We start from the raw sequence: 14466 nt of genomic DNA on the forward strand, positions 1-14466 counted from the left end.
TGTTTGCTCCATTATGGTTGAAGCGAAGAAATAAACTAGAGAAGAAATTGAATTACCTCTAGTAACACAGCTAGCTGGAACCAGGATGTGGTTATAACTCAGTTCTCTGACCTCCAAGATCAATACTTCTGCACATCCTGATGGTAGGACAGAACATCAGTTACCCAGGGCTTCTTAGCCCTTGACACCGTAGCAAACTGCAGAATCACAGTAGAAGTCAAGGATGTGACAAGTGTCAGAGACTCAAGGTTGAAAGAAGTTGTTTTATTGGCACATAGACAGCCCCACGCCACTTAGCACTTGATTACCTACTGGCAGTAGGTAAACAGTAAAGCCCATTTATGCCATCCCTTACATTTTTCTTCCATTTAATGAAGTAATTAATGCTATAAAAAGCTACAAAAATATAAATGTAAGAAAGCATGTTGCATAATTAATAATGTATACATATGCATGGCAGGGTGTTTCTTTCTGGCATACATATGCATATATCATTAATTGAAACTTAATCACTTTGTTTCACTGCCAGGGTATTGGTACACGCCACATTACCTGTATATACCCAGCCTGATTCTAGGGTATATTAAGTTAATCCAACAGAGGACCATTAGGGACTAGGGGGAAATGTGCTGGGCAAGAAAACTGGGGTTCTGACTACTTCCCAGACTTTGTATGAACTCACTAAATGACTTCACTTACTTTCCTCTGGGCCTCAGATCCACCACTTATCAAGGTGAGGGTTGGACTATACTGGTCATTTATATACAACAAAGGCAGCATATCTCTTTATTCAAACAAAACCTAAGTGGGAACTGATGTGGAAGACATGAAATAGAATCTGTGGCTCAGCTTGGAGCAGGACCTTCCTTCCCATGTAAGGCTTTCTTACTCCATGCTCCTTCTGTGCCCTTCAAGGATTCTCCACTTACTTGCAAAGTACCTGGCCAGATCATTGGGAAAGTCCCTGGCAGCACTTCTCATTCCTTTCAGGAATATCTCCATGTAATACAGTGGGGAAACTGGATGAAGAGTAGAGTGAGTTTCACTTGGGCTCTGTTCCCTGTGAGCACTATGACCTCACATCTGTCCTTCCTCAGTTTGCTTGTCTTTCTTCCTGTCTTTCAAGAAAGAAAGTCATCTTGTTCCCTCTGATCACATAGAGATATCAAGCTAGAAAATGTAAATCACAGTGCTCAATGTCAAGTGGACAATGAGAAGACAAAAGCATTCTTTCACTAAGGGTTAAGGGCTGAATCCAATGCCCTGCCACTTACTCTGTGACCATGAGTAAATTCCTTAAGCTTTCTGTGTGGCGGTTTCCTCATCTGTGAGATGGGCATCATAATATCATCTTTGCATAAATGGTTGGGTTTCTGTGTCTATCACACTTAAGAGCAGTGTCTATGTGCAATAAACTTTCACTACTGTTACCTTCTTTTTTTTTTTCTTAAGTATTTTTACTATCAACATTGGTGGAAAGCATGAGGAGGCCTGAAATTTGATCTTGAACTTGGTGGCACTAGTGGTAAAGAACCTGCCTGCCAATGCAGATTAAACGTAAGAGTCACCAATTCGATCCCTGGGTTGGGAAGATCCGCTGGAGGGGGGCATTCTTGCCTGGAGAATGCTCATGGACAGAGGAGCCTGGCAGGCTGTAGTCCATGGGATCACACAGGATTGGACATGACTGAAGCGACTTAGCACAACACAGCACTACTCCCTAAAAATGAGTCCTAAGACAGTGGTCCCCAACCTTTATGGCACCAAGTGCCAGTTTCATGGAAGACAGTTTTTCCATGGACCAGGGGCAGAGTGGGAGGTTGGTAATGCCAGTGATGGGTAGTGGATGTAAATACAGAGGAAGCTTTGTGTGCTTGCCCACCCACTGCTCACCTCCTGCTGTGTGGCCTGGTTTCTAACAGGCCACAGACAGCTACCTGAGGTCAGGGAACCCTGACCTAAGCAAATGAAGAGGCCCACCTCAGAGAATTCTACCAATCACATGAGAGAAGAGAGAAAATGAAACACGGATGCTAAGATGTTTTGAGAAAATAGTACATCTTTACAAATAGTGAGTTTAACTATGCCTTCTGAAAAACAAGCCTAAATGAAGCAACAGTATTAAAAAATGATCCTGAGGGTTAAATGGAGAAAATAACAGATTTAACAGGACATTCAAATTCCCAATCACACTTTTGGTTGAAGCATGAAGAAAACAGGTGCTACATTTTGAAGTATGTCTTGTACAGGATTTGCAAAAAAGGAGATGGCAGATAAATCATTTACCACCTGAGTTAACCACCCACCTCAGCCTGTAAAGGCAGAGAGGCTGAGGAACGAGAACAGAGAGACTGAGAGAGGGTTTTGGAGGAAAATGTTCATGTTCTGTGAGCTTGTCTGGCAAGGGGGAGGCGTGGGCAGCTGCCTGTCCCTCACCTGAAGCCTGGGTAGAGGGGGTTTAAGACAAGACTGTTGAGAAAGAATCTTTGTATTTCTTCGAGTATGACAGATGGAGGGATGGGGTGTTGGGGCCCATAGAAGCAGACTGGGTATCATCCCTGAGAAGCTGACTGGCAGAGCAAAAGGGAGGACACAGAGGTGGAGCTCAGTGTTCCCAAAGAGAGATTCCCAGGGCAGAAGCCCCCTCAACAGGCCCAGTGGGCCAGATGTGCACCACGGGTGATAGACACTGGAATGGATCACCTTAGGCACCTCCTAGGGGACCTCCTGAAGTAGTGAGAAGGGCTCACCCCAAAGAGGGTGGAGGTGTACTGCCTGGTTCCCAGGGATTAGCAAGGAGCTGTAAGTAATGAGGCAAAACAGAGCATTAGCTCTCTTCACGGGAACTGTAGATGCCGGACGTGCATTAATAAAAGCTCTCTGAACATCTCTCCCCAAAGAAAACAGTCAGCTGTGACCGTCTCCCAGGCCCAGGGGGTGCAATACCAGCTCATGTAGCATCCATTCAGTCAGAACTTCCCTCCTGCTCACTCCACCCTCTACTCTCAACTGGAAAGAGTCAGAAAATCTTGGTTAGCAAAATGGAGCTAGGATTGAAGCACAAGGTGAGAAAAGAGATTAGAAACCATTCAAGATCTGTGTCCCTGTCCAACATTTACAACTTTATACGTATATAGTGTATAAATTGGATAGGAGAAGACACTTTTCTTTGACATTTGACTGTTACATGGGACTAGATATTTCAGTCTCAGATGAAGGCTGTGCATATTAGCTGGGAAAAGTATGAGACCATTGTGGGCATGAGTAGCTGGTGCCCCTGTTTAAAGGGACAGAGTGAAACGAAAATACAGTCGCTTGATGATAATATCTCTCAGGCAATGACTTTCAAATTAATGGCTGCTGGGTGCTAAATTTAAACTACATGTTATGAAAGGCAGATCTCCTTTGGCCCAAAGGGATAGAAAAATTTATTGTTGTTGTTTTAATCTGAGAAAGAATGGAAACAAAATCAGTTTCAGCCCTTAAGCTGTATAAATTATAAGGCTGCTACCAAGATGTCAAGGACAGAGAATTAAGTTGTGAACTCAGGGTGATTCTGGGATAGGGCTGGTATATAAGTTAAAAATTTACCTTCCCAAATTATGTGATTTTAGAGGGTTTCCTTTTGTTTTAAACTTTTGGTGTCTGAGACAATTAACTTCCCTATGGGTGAGTCATGCTTTGCCATCCTCAGTCATTTATGCCCCAGGCTAGATGGTTATGAAGCATTGCTGAATTCGGGCTTTCATGGAAGAGAAAGAAAGTTGGATGGCCCCTGTGACTTTGAGGGAAGTCAAAGAATGTTTGTACAGGGGGAAGCACTACAAGGTCTACAAGAAGGTTGCTTGGGCAACCTTCACCTGACTCAGATAAACTGCCTCCAGAAGTTTGCTGTCATTCATTCCTTTTACTCTTCTTTGATTTTCTTTAAGCCATGATAGAGTGAAGAAGCTGAACTTGTATCATAGCATCAGAATATCAGAAGCAGACCCAAGATCATCTAGATTTGGGAAGGTAATCACATTTCATCTTGCATGTTAATTCCCAAAGCGATCCTGACAGCCTGGCCCATGGATGGAGGACCCTAAGGCCCTCTTCTCATTGAGGATGTCATGAGGAGGTCTATGAGTGACAGGAGGCTAGGGGAGCACACACTCCTTCTCTTTCCTGACTTGGATCTCCACAATCTGCAACCTCAGAGTCTTTCACTGTTGCCAAACTAGTACTATTTCTTGCCACTTACAAACCAAAACTCATAAATGTCAATAGAAAGGAAAGTTGCTGTTAATCAGAATCAGGATCAGAAAGTTGTCTTTTTTTTTTTTTTTTTAATGACTAACCCTGCCTGAGTGAGGTGAACAGAAGGAATGAAGATGAGGGAGGGCTTCACATAGGAAATAACACTGTAACATGGGCTTTGATGGGTGAATAGGAGTTCTTAAGGAAAAGAACTTTCTTGAGGAAAGCAACAGGCTTTGAAGTCAGAATGAAATGGGTTGAAATTGTGACTCAGTTGCCAGCTGCATGAGCCTAAGTAAGTCACTTCCCCTCTGTGTGTGTGTTTCCTTACCTATAAATTAGGAATGATAAAACACAATAAATGCTCCACAGTTATTGTGAAGATTTGTGACAGTGCCTACAAGTTGCTTGGCAGACTACAGGTGCTAATAAATTGGCAAAAGTTCTTCTTTGGGGGCATCCATGTTGAGAAGTCTGAGGCTGGATGGGTCTGCCATGTTTGGAGCATAGAGCGAAATTCTGCAGGCTCCCTCATATTCAAGGGGTCAAGCTCTTTCCTGTCTCTTGCCCCCGTCTGGTCTAGTTCACTGCAACCATTGACTTGTCAGGTTGAGAATGATTAATTACAAATGGAGGAGTCTGAGTCCTAGCCAGGCTCAGTCTGGAGACTTGGCTAAGAGAGCAGGCCAGGAGGTAGAGGGTTGGAGGGGAAATTGCCTGAGGTTGCTGGGCAATTGCTGGAATATTCGCATTCTGGGACATGGTGGACTCAGTGTCCTCTGTAAACTGCCTCCGAAGACTCTGCTCAGACATCAGCAATTTCAGAGGAAGAAGGGAAGTACTTCCCTCATAGCTCAGTGGTAAAGAATCTGCCTGCCAGTTTAGGAGACCTGGGTTTGAGCCCTGCAGGAAGATCCCATAGGCGGCAGGACAGCCAAACCCATGTGCCGCAATTATTGAGCCTATGCTCTGGAACCTGGGAGCTGCAAACTACTGAAGCCGAAGTGCCATAGAGCCCGTGCTCCACAACAAGAGAAGCCACCGCAGTGAAAAGCATGTGTATCTCAGTGAAGAGTGTCCCCACTCACCACAGCTGGAGAAAAGTCTGCACGGCAACGAAGACCCCGTACAGCCAAAAATAAATAAAGGGAAGAAGGGAAGTCATCTCAGTTAATCGCTGAGATAGAGGGTCAGAGTCATCTCCATCCCCTACAACATGGAGGCTCATAGACTTCTTGTGATCTTTCTCGAGATGTTATCCTGTTCACACAGGTTGGCCACACAGTTTGTTCAGGAGATGACTGGAGGGGAAGCCAGGGAAGAGATCTGGTGATCTGTTAATTACTTCTTCATTTCTACTTCTTTGATCTATGAAAAGCACCTACAAGTTAGGCAGGGTATTGTATGATTAAAAGATTTGAAAGGTGTGCTGGGGCTGGAAATGAGCAGAGCATGGGGGTGCCTGGTTTAAAAGTTAGTTACCATATAGCTCTGTGGTAAAGTCACAAGGGGCTTCCTGCTGGGGGTGGTTTCCTGCAAGGAGCTGCTCACACCCTCTGCCTGCCTCTTCCCACACCCAGGCCATCTGACATCCTATGTCCTTCTCTTTATTTTTATTTTATTTTTTTAAATTTATTTATTTATTTTTAATTTTTACTTTACAATTCTGTATTGGTTTTGGCATAGATTGACATGAATCCACCACAGGTGTACATGCGTTCCCAAACATGAACCCCCCTCCCACCCCCCTCCCCACAACATCTCTCTGGGTCATCCCCGCGCGTCAGCCCCAAGCGTGTCATATCCTGCATCAGACATAGACTGGCATTTCGATTCTTACATGTTATTATACATGTTTCAATGCCATTCTCTCAAATCATCACACCCTCTCCCTCTGAGTCCAAAAGTCTGCTATACACATCTGTGTCTTTTTTGCTGTCCTGCATACAGGGTCATCATTGCCATCTTCCTAAATTCCATATATATGTGTTAGTATACTGTATTGGTGTTTTTCTTTCTGGCTCACTTCACTCTGTATAATCGGCTCCAGTTTCATCCACCTCATCAGAACTGATTGTCCTTCTCTTTAAAACGGAGATAGTAGCACTCATGCCATAGAGTAATTGTGAGGTGTGAGTGAGTTAATGTGGGTAAAATGTTGACCTACATCCAGCTTATATTAACGTAAGTGCTGAGTAGATGGTGATTATCAAGTATATAGCTTTCCAAGATGAGACTTATTCCCATATTTCAGGTCATTTTAAGGTGTTAAAAAAGGATTCCAACTGAGAAACACACCACCCCACGGCTGTAAATGGCCAAGCTAAGGTTCAAATCTAGATTTTTTTCTGACTTCAAAGCCCATGATTTTTCTACAGAACCATTCTAGGAACTCGGATTTTATTCTTTGAGTCAGTCTTGGAACCAGCACCCTGTCACTTTCCTGTCATCTCATGGATGATGGGTGTCTGTACTTCAGAGGCTTGCGTGGTTCTGGAGCTTTTATTACTGTTGATAACCTCCACCCATAAGAATGCTCTGAGGATTGACCAGTGGCCTGGAATGGGAGCTGATGTGTGTCCTCATGACCTCAGATACCCAGCTTCTGCAAATGGACCTGTCCTCCCCATAGCAGTGCCAGGGAGTAAATCTAGTCAACGCATGCAGTCATTGTTTATGGAGTCCTAGCTATGTGCTGGGCATTTTACTTAGCAAACAACTGTGAGCAAACAGTTATAGCCTGTACCCTAGTGGAGTTTCTTGGTGACTCAGATGGTAAAGAATCAGCCTGCAATGCAGGAGACCTGGGTTCGATCCCTGGATCGGGAAGATCCCCTGGAGAAGGAAATGGCTACCCACGCCAGTGTTCTAGCCTGGAGAATTCCATGGACAGAGGAACCTGGCGGGCTACAGTCCATGGGGTCACAAAGAGTTGAACATGACTAAATGACTAACACTAGTGGAGCTTATAATCGAATGGGAAAGCAGGCACTGAAGAAAGTCACACAAATATATAGTTGTCCTCTCACGTCTTATGTTTTCACTTTTCCTGGTTTCAGTTACTTGTGGTTAACTGTGGTCCAAAAATATTAAATTGAATTCCAGAAATAATCTAGAAATTTTAAATATCCTGCCATTCTGAGTATTGTGATTTCTTAAGTCATTTTACTCCACCCTGTCTTGGATGTGAATAATCCCTTTGTCCAGGGCAACCTGCCTGTGAGTTGCTTAGTAGCTGACTCTGTTCTCAGATCAACTGTCCTGGTATCTCACTGCTTATGTTCAGGTCACCCTTGTTTTCCTTAGTAATGGGTCCAAAGTGCAAGAACAGTGATGCTAGCAATTTGAACATGCCGAAGAGAAGCTGTAAGTGCTTTCTTTAAGTGAAAAAGTAATGGTTCTTGACTTGATAAGAAATGACCAAAAAAAAAAAAGGATATACTGAAGGTGTTAAGATCTACAGTAAGAATGAATCTTCTATTGTGAAATTGTAAAGAAGGAAAAAGAAATCCATGCTACTTTTGATGTCACACCTCAAACTACAAAATTCCAGCCATAGTATGTGATACGTGTTTAGTTAAGATGGAAAAAGTATGTGTTGAGTTGAGATGGAAAAAGCATTAAATTTGTACAATAAGATATTTTGAGAGAGAGAGCAAAAGAAAGATCACATGCACATAACTTTTTTGTGGAATATTTGTTATAGTTGTTCTGCTTTCTTGACATTATTGTTGTTAATCTCTTACTGTGTCTAATTTCTAAATTAAACTTTATCACTGTGTGTGCATTTGTGCTCAGTCTTGTCCGACTCTCTGTGACTCCATGAACTGTAGCATGTCCCACTCTGTCCGTGGGATTCTTCAGGCAAGAGTACTGGAGTGGGTTGTCATTCCCTCCTCCAGGGGATCTTCCTGACCCAGGGATGGAACCTAGGTCTCCTACATTGTAGGAAGATTCTTTACCATCTGAGTCACCCAGGAAGCCCCCAGATTTATCACTGGTATGTACAATAATTAGGAAAAACATAGTGCGTATAGGATTTGGCACTTTTCACACTTTCTGGCAGCTACTGGGGGTCTTGGAATGTATCCCACATTCATAAGGAGGGACTTCAGTAGTTATGAGCTGTGATAATTGATATGAAGAAGTACAGATATAACCATGGAACTTGACCTAATTTGGGGAGTCAAGTTTTGAATCATTCTTAAACCCCATCTCTTTATTGATGTTTTGAAGATGAGAAGAGTGCTCACCTCATGCCAGTATTGCAAGGATTAAGTGATAGGATTAGTATAAGGCCCTAAGTGGACTTCCCTGGTGGCTCAAATGGTTAAGCGTCTGTCTACAATGTGGGAGACCTGGGTTCAATCCCTGGGTCGGGAAGATTCCCTGGAGAAGGAAATGGCAGTCCATTCCAGTACTATTGCCTGGAAAATCCCATGGACAGAGGAGCCTGGTAGACTACAGTCCGTGGGGTTGCAAAGAGTCGGACACGACTGAGCGACTTCACTTTCTTAAGGCTCTAAGCACAGGGCATGGCCCAAAGAATAATGAGAATCCAGAAGTTAGCAATGGCTGCTTATGATCATCATTCATAGTATTCTCACCTTCTATGAAACAGACATCTGTCTTGAGACCTGAAGGAGATGGAGACATTCGTCGGAAATCTCTCATTTCTGTCTCCCATCCTGCTCATCCTGTCTCCCTTTCCTGCTCCTGCCATAGCCAGTTGGGCCTGGCACTGCTAAATCTCAGAACTATACAAAATAAGATATGTTACAGTCCACTCTGAAGAGTCAGGTGAGGTGAATTTTCCAAGGTCACTGGGAAAGTCGTGGCTGAGGGTGAAACCTGTCTGCTAACCCTTCACTAAAGCTCTTTCGACGTCTTCATTTCAAGGTGATAACTTAGTCAAAAACAAGTTTCCCAAAATTGACAAAGTAGCCCAGAACCAACAATCTAGACTCCGAATATGTGGCAAGGCTTTAGGAATTTCTGTCTTTTGATATATATTTTTTTTCTTTCTGTGACAACACCAAAGGCTCCAGTGGCCTGGACTGTAATTAGCAACTCCTGGTGTCTCTGGTTCCATCAGTTGCCTGAACCCAAAAGTCTTTCTTGCCTGAATGTCCCCACCCCACCCTCAGGAGTCGTACTGAGAAACTCAGTGCCAGGTGGAGAAGATTGGGCTGTGCAGATCTAAAATACCATTTGATGCTTGTTTTCAGTTTCTAGCATCCAAATCAAGCAGAGCAGAAAACAAACTGAGAAAGATAAAAGGATGCAGATTAAAAAGAGGGGGCCGGGCAAGGAGGAGCTAGGAGCGGTAGCAATTGCCACAATTGAAAATGCCTGGTAAAGATATCATCTGCATGGTGGCAGCCGTGTTTCCCAGATTCCTTTGCAAACCCAGCAGATAAACAGGCATGTGGGCCTTGTCTGAAGTGACTGATCACAGGCGTTCTAATAGTCAAAGGAATCTAAGCTCTCAATGAGATGCCTTTATTCAAGGAGAAGAAATATCAGTTTTTATTCCTTGCAGGAGCTTACGATCCATTCCTCCTTTATCATCACTGTACCTAAAGAGGATGTACACAAGCCATCTCACCAAGCACAAACTGCTGCACTGCCCAATGTGAAGGCTTCTCCTGGTTCCCTGTGCTACCAGGCGTGAAAACCCATAACCTACCTTGTGTCGAGTTTTGCTGTTGTTCCATAGATCCTCAAGGAGCTGTATGCTTTTAAACAGAGTCAAGCTGGCATTGTCAGTAGATTCTTTACTATTTGTTCAGTGTTTTTTATTACTTCCTCATTGACTCACTTGTCATTCATTCATAGAACCGTTGAGCGTCTACGCCAGGCTCAATTCTAAGCACAGTGGGGTGTAGAGCACAGGAGGCAAAGTCATCGCCTTGCTCCCCGCCATGAAGCTTATGTTTTAGGCACTTTGGACTATGCACCTGTCTTACATTTATTAATTATGTTTTATCTGTTAGGATTTATGCCTGGTTCTAGGAAAGCTAAAATGAATGAGAACACAGACCACCACCCCCCACCCTGCCCCAAATGTAGCTACACTAGGACTCATGCAGATAGCTGTATTATTAAATGGTAGGGACAATATAAGAGACAGGTTCAAGCAATGGTAACTTATTAGCAATATGAGAGGAAATGTCTTTAGAAAAATAAAGTTGCTTGAAAGGCCTTGAATTCCTCTTTCTTTTTCAGTTATTTGTTTGTACAGTAAATAGTTGTGTACCTCAGAATGCTTAGAAGAGTACCTGGCACACAGAAGCCCTAGATAAACTGTCATCCTTTTTTTTTTTTTTTTTTTTTTTAGCTAGGCATAGTATTAGGGCCATAGTAAAATAAGGAATTGAAACCTAGAGGCAGTTACACCTATAAGGAAAACAAGACTAGGGAAATGAAGGGATTTTTCCAACTGGAAGCAGAATGCGAATCTCCAGACACCTAGTCTGGTTTCTTTCCAACATGATGTTGTTGCACACACTACGAGCAGCTCAGTGGAACTCACTGCATGGGACTCTATTTTTAAAAATGAATAATGAGTTTTTAACACGCTCTTTGTAGACAGGCCCAGGGAACCAGTGTAACTGAATTCATCCTTTCTCAGCTGTATCAGACCTAGAAAATTCTCCTGGAGTAATGCTCAAGGAGAGAGAGCTTGGGGTTCTGTCACCATCTGTTAAGTAAATACCACCGCTGGTCTTTATTTAGCAATCTCTCTTCCTAAGACCTCCATGCTTGAGTTTAGAGGAAGAGGATACAGGGCCAGGGCAGTTGGCCAACCTCAGGTGGGGGGGACGACCTCAAGAATAAAACCAAGGCCAGCCACATTCTCTGACACAACCGCAAAAGTTGTGCTGATAACACCACAGCTGGGGTCTGGAAAAACCTTGGAGAACACAATCCCTCAATCCTTGCAGCAGAGATATACAGTTTGGGTATTTGAATCCAGGCACATCTTGCCCGTGGGTTACGTTTCCAAAGGCACAGATATTGTTGAGCGAGTCATCCCATCATGCTGAACCGTGGGTGGCAGCAGGTCGAGGGGACTGGGAACAGAGCCAGTGCTGGGGATACAGCACGGAGGAGGCGTGGGGTGTCGGGGAAGTGAGGGGGCCAGAAGCCAGGCAGTCAAGTCACAGATGCTACAGGGTGAAGCTGTGTAGGAGGGTCAGAGCCGGTGTGAACAGGAGTCCACAGGAAATGAAGTCTGCAAAGTTTGGGGGCTTAACCATCAAACTGGAAATGGAGCCAAACCAGGCATAAGCTGTATGTTGCCAGCAGCAAGCAAAGGCCCAAGACACAGAGACTGACCCGGCCTCGTCTGTTTCCTTCCATCCCATCAGAGCCACTTGAGAACTGGCCTAACGCATGGTCCCAGGACGTTACGTTTCAGCCTCCGCTGGTTTCGGTTCCCACGTGGGACTAGGGAACAGACAGAGCTCTGGGTGCGACATATTTATGATGCTCAGCCTCAATGATGAAAGTCAGCAAGGAGAGAGCTCTTTGTAAGAAGTGGAAAGGGAGCACTTGTTCATTCCTTCAAATATTTCTTCAGCACTTTCTGTGTACCAGCACTGTGCTAAGTACTGCAGGTCAAACTGACAGACAAGAGCAGCCGTGGTTGTGCCCTCAAGTAGGTGTACAGACTTGTGGGAGACATTAACTAAAGGTTTGTAAATTGAGAGAGAGAGAGAGAGCACCAGAGAGACACCACTATGATGTGTGCTCCAAGGAGAAAGTAGCCAGTGCTGATAGAGGGATATGAATTAGTGAGTGTGGGCAGGGAAAGCCTCCTGGGGAAGTGACAACTCAAGTTTGTTTGTTGGGGAAGGAGAAGCTCCCGATTCTTCTGCTAGTGGGCTTTAGCAGGAGAGAGCAACATAAGAGTACCTAGTTTATTTCAAAATTAAGTTTTATACTTAGCGAATTCATTCATAAGGTAGCCCACTGTGTGTTAGGTGCTGGGCAGACTCCCAGTTTAGAAGCTACAGGCCCTGTCTTGGAGAAGGTCTATGGAAAGAGGCCCAAACCCACCCAAGGTTTTTAGTGAATTCCTCCTCTGGGCTGGATGCTTTCCCTTTGCTATTTAACCCTAAGAGGTAGCTCCTGTTATTCCCATTTTACCGTTGGGGAAGCTGAGGTTGAAACAGGTAACTTACAAGGTCACAGAGCCAAACCTGCTTGTTACATCTCTACTGATTGCCAAGCCACTATCTTTTCACATAACACAATGCCTCTAATTACAACCCTATATGAGAACTTACTGGAAGGATGTGGGATGTCAGCCTCCTTTTCTCACTTCAGCAAGGGTTCTCTTTAGACTTGGACTGGGGATCAGCTATGGATTGTGTGTATGCAGCCATAAATATATGCAGTTTAAAATTGTCACTAAAAGTAGTACATGCACAAGCATGGGCACACCCACCCACACGGGGATCATCTTTAAATGATCCGGATATAAAAAGGCATCCTAAACTATGAGGAACATACTTTTAATCATACTTTGTTGGTTCTGACTACCTTTTAGGATCTTAAACATGTGCAGGTTATCATAATCATCAATTATCACAGTATGATAACCGGCTTGGTGTGCTACTTACTAGAATTTACCAAGTCATAAAAATGCCAATATTTAAAACCCACCAAGGTCTTTAATGGGGCTTCCCAGGTGGCTCAGAGGATAAAGCGTCTGCCTGGAATGCGGGAGACCCAGGTTCGATCTCTGGGTCGGGAAGATCCCCTGGAGAAGGAAACAGCAACCCACTCCAGTACTCTTGCCTGGAGAATCCCACGGAGGGAGGAGCCTGGTAGGCTACAGTCCATGGGGTTGCAAAGAGTCGGACATGACTGAAAGACTTCACTTTCACTTAAGGTCTTTAATTATCATTTTAATTAATTTAAGGGCTTGTCAAACTGTATTCCATAAGCAACTGACTTCTACAAAAAATCAAGATGTGGAATCAGATGGGTAAAATAATATATTTGGTCAAATAAATGAGAAACATTTCATTTTAGTTTATTTTTAATTTAATTTCTATTTTATATTGGGGTATAGTTGATTTATATTGTTGTGTTATTTTCAGGTGTACAGCAAAGTGGTTCAGTTACTTATATATACCTATTCTTTTTCAGATTATTTTAGGTCATCACAGAATATTGAGTTGAGTTCCCTATGCTATACAGTAGGTCCTTGTTGGTTATGTCAATGGACATGAGTCTGAGCAGACTCCAGGAGATAGTGGAGGACAGGGAAGCCTGGCATGGTGTAGTCCATGGGGTCACAAAGAGTTGTATAGGACTTAGCTAGTGAATAACAGCAAGTGTGTATCTGTTAATCCCAAACTCCTAAGCTGTCCCTCCCCTCATCTTTCCCCTTTGGTAACCATAAGTTTGTTTTTGAAGTCTGTGAGTGTGTTTCTATTTTGTAAATTAGTTCATTTGCATCATCTTTTTAGATTCCACATGTAAGTGATATACAATATTTCATTCTCTGTCAACTTACTTAGTATGATAATGTCTAGGTCCATCTTATTTTATTTTATCAGGGAAGCCCATTTAGCTATGGGATGGAACATACTCTCCTTTCCTGGAACACAGATTTTATAACAGGGGTTATTCCAAGCTACTTGTTTCATGCACAGGTATGTAGGCAGAGAGACTAGTGCTTCTTCTACCCAAGATTATTGCCAATTTTTAGCACAGCTAGGACCAAAATCTGAGAACTCAGCAGGAGTTTAGGCATTGTCCTGACCCTTTTACATGCCCTTACCTGGGCTGACAGTTTCCCAGGTAGCGTTGGTGGTAAAGAATCTACCTGCTAATGCAAGAGACATAAGAGACACGGGTTCCATCCCTGGGTTGGGAAGATCCCCTGGAGGAGGGAGGGCATAGCAACCCATTCCAATATTCTTGCTTGGAAAATCCCATGAACAGAGGAGCCTGGCAGGTGAGAGTCCCTGGGGTCACAAAGAATCAGACACAACTAAAGCAACTTAGCACACAGTACCTGGACTGACAAATTATACTTTTGAGCATATTTGGGGGACAAAAACACATCATGTTTAAATTCAGGTTTTCTTTTCATCTTCACTTCTTTTACTCTCTGTTCTAGGGTCAGAAATGAAAATGATAAAGCTCCATAAATGAGTTCTCCTAGGTTAAGGAAAAAAAAAAAAAAGGGAAGAAAGAGGTCTGATT

Source organism: Oryx dammah, unplaced genomic scaffold, assembly GCF_014754425.2.
Source record: "Oryx dammah isolate SB20612 unplaced genomic scaffold, SCBI_Odam_1.1 HiC_scaffold_5, whole genome shotgun sequence".
Taxonomy (NCBI): Eukaryota; Metazoa; Chordata; class Mammalia; order Artiodactyla; family Bovidae; genus Oryx; species Oryx dammah.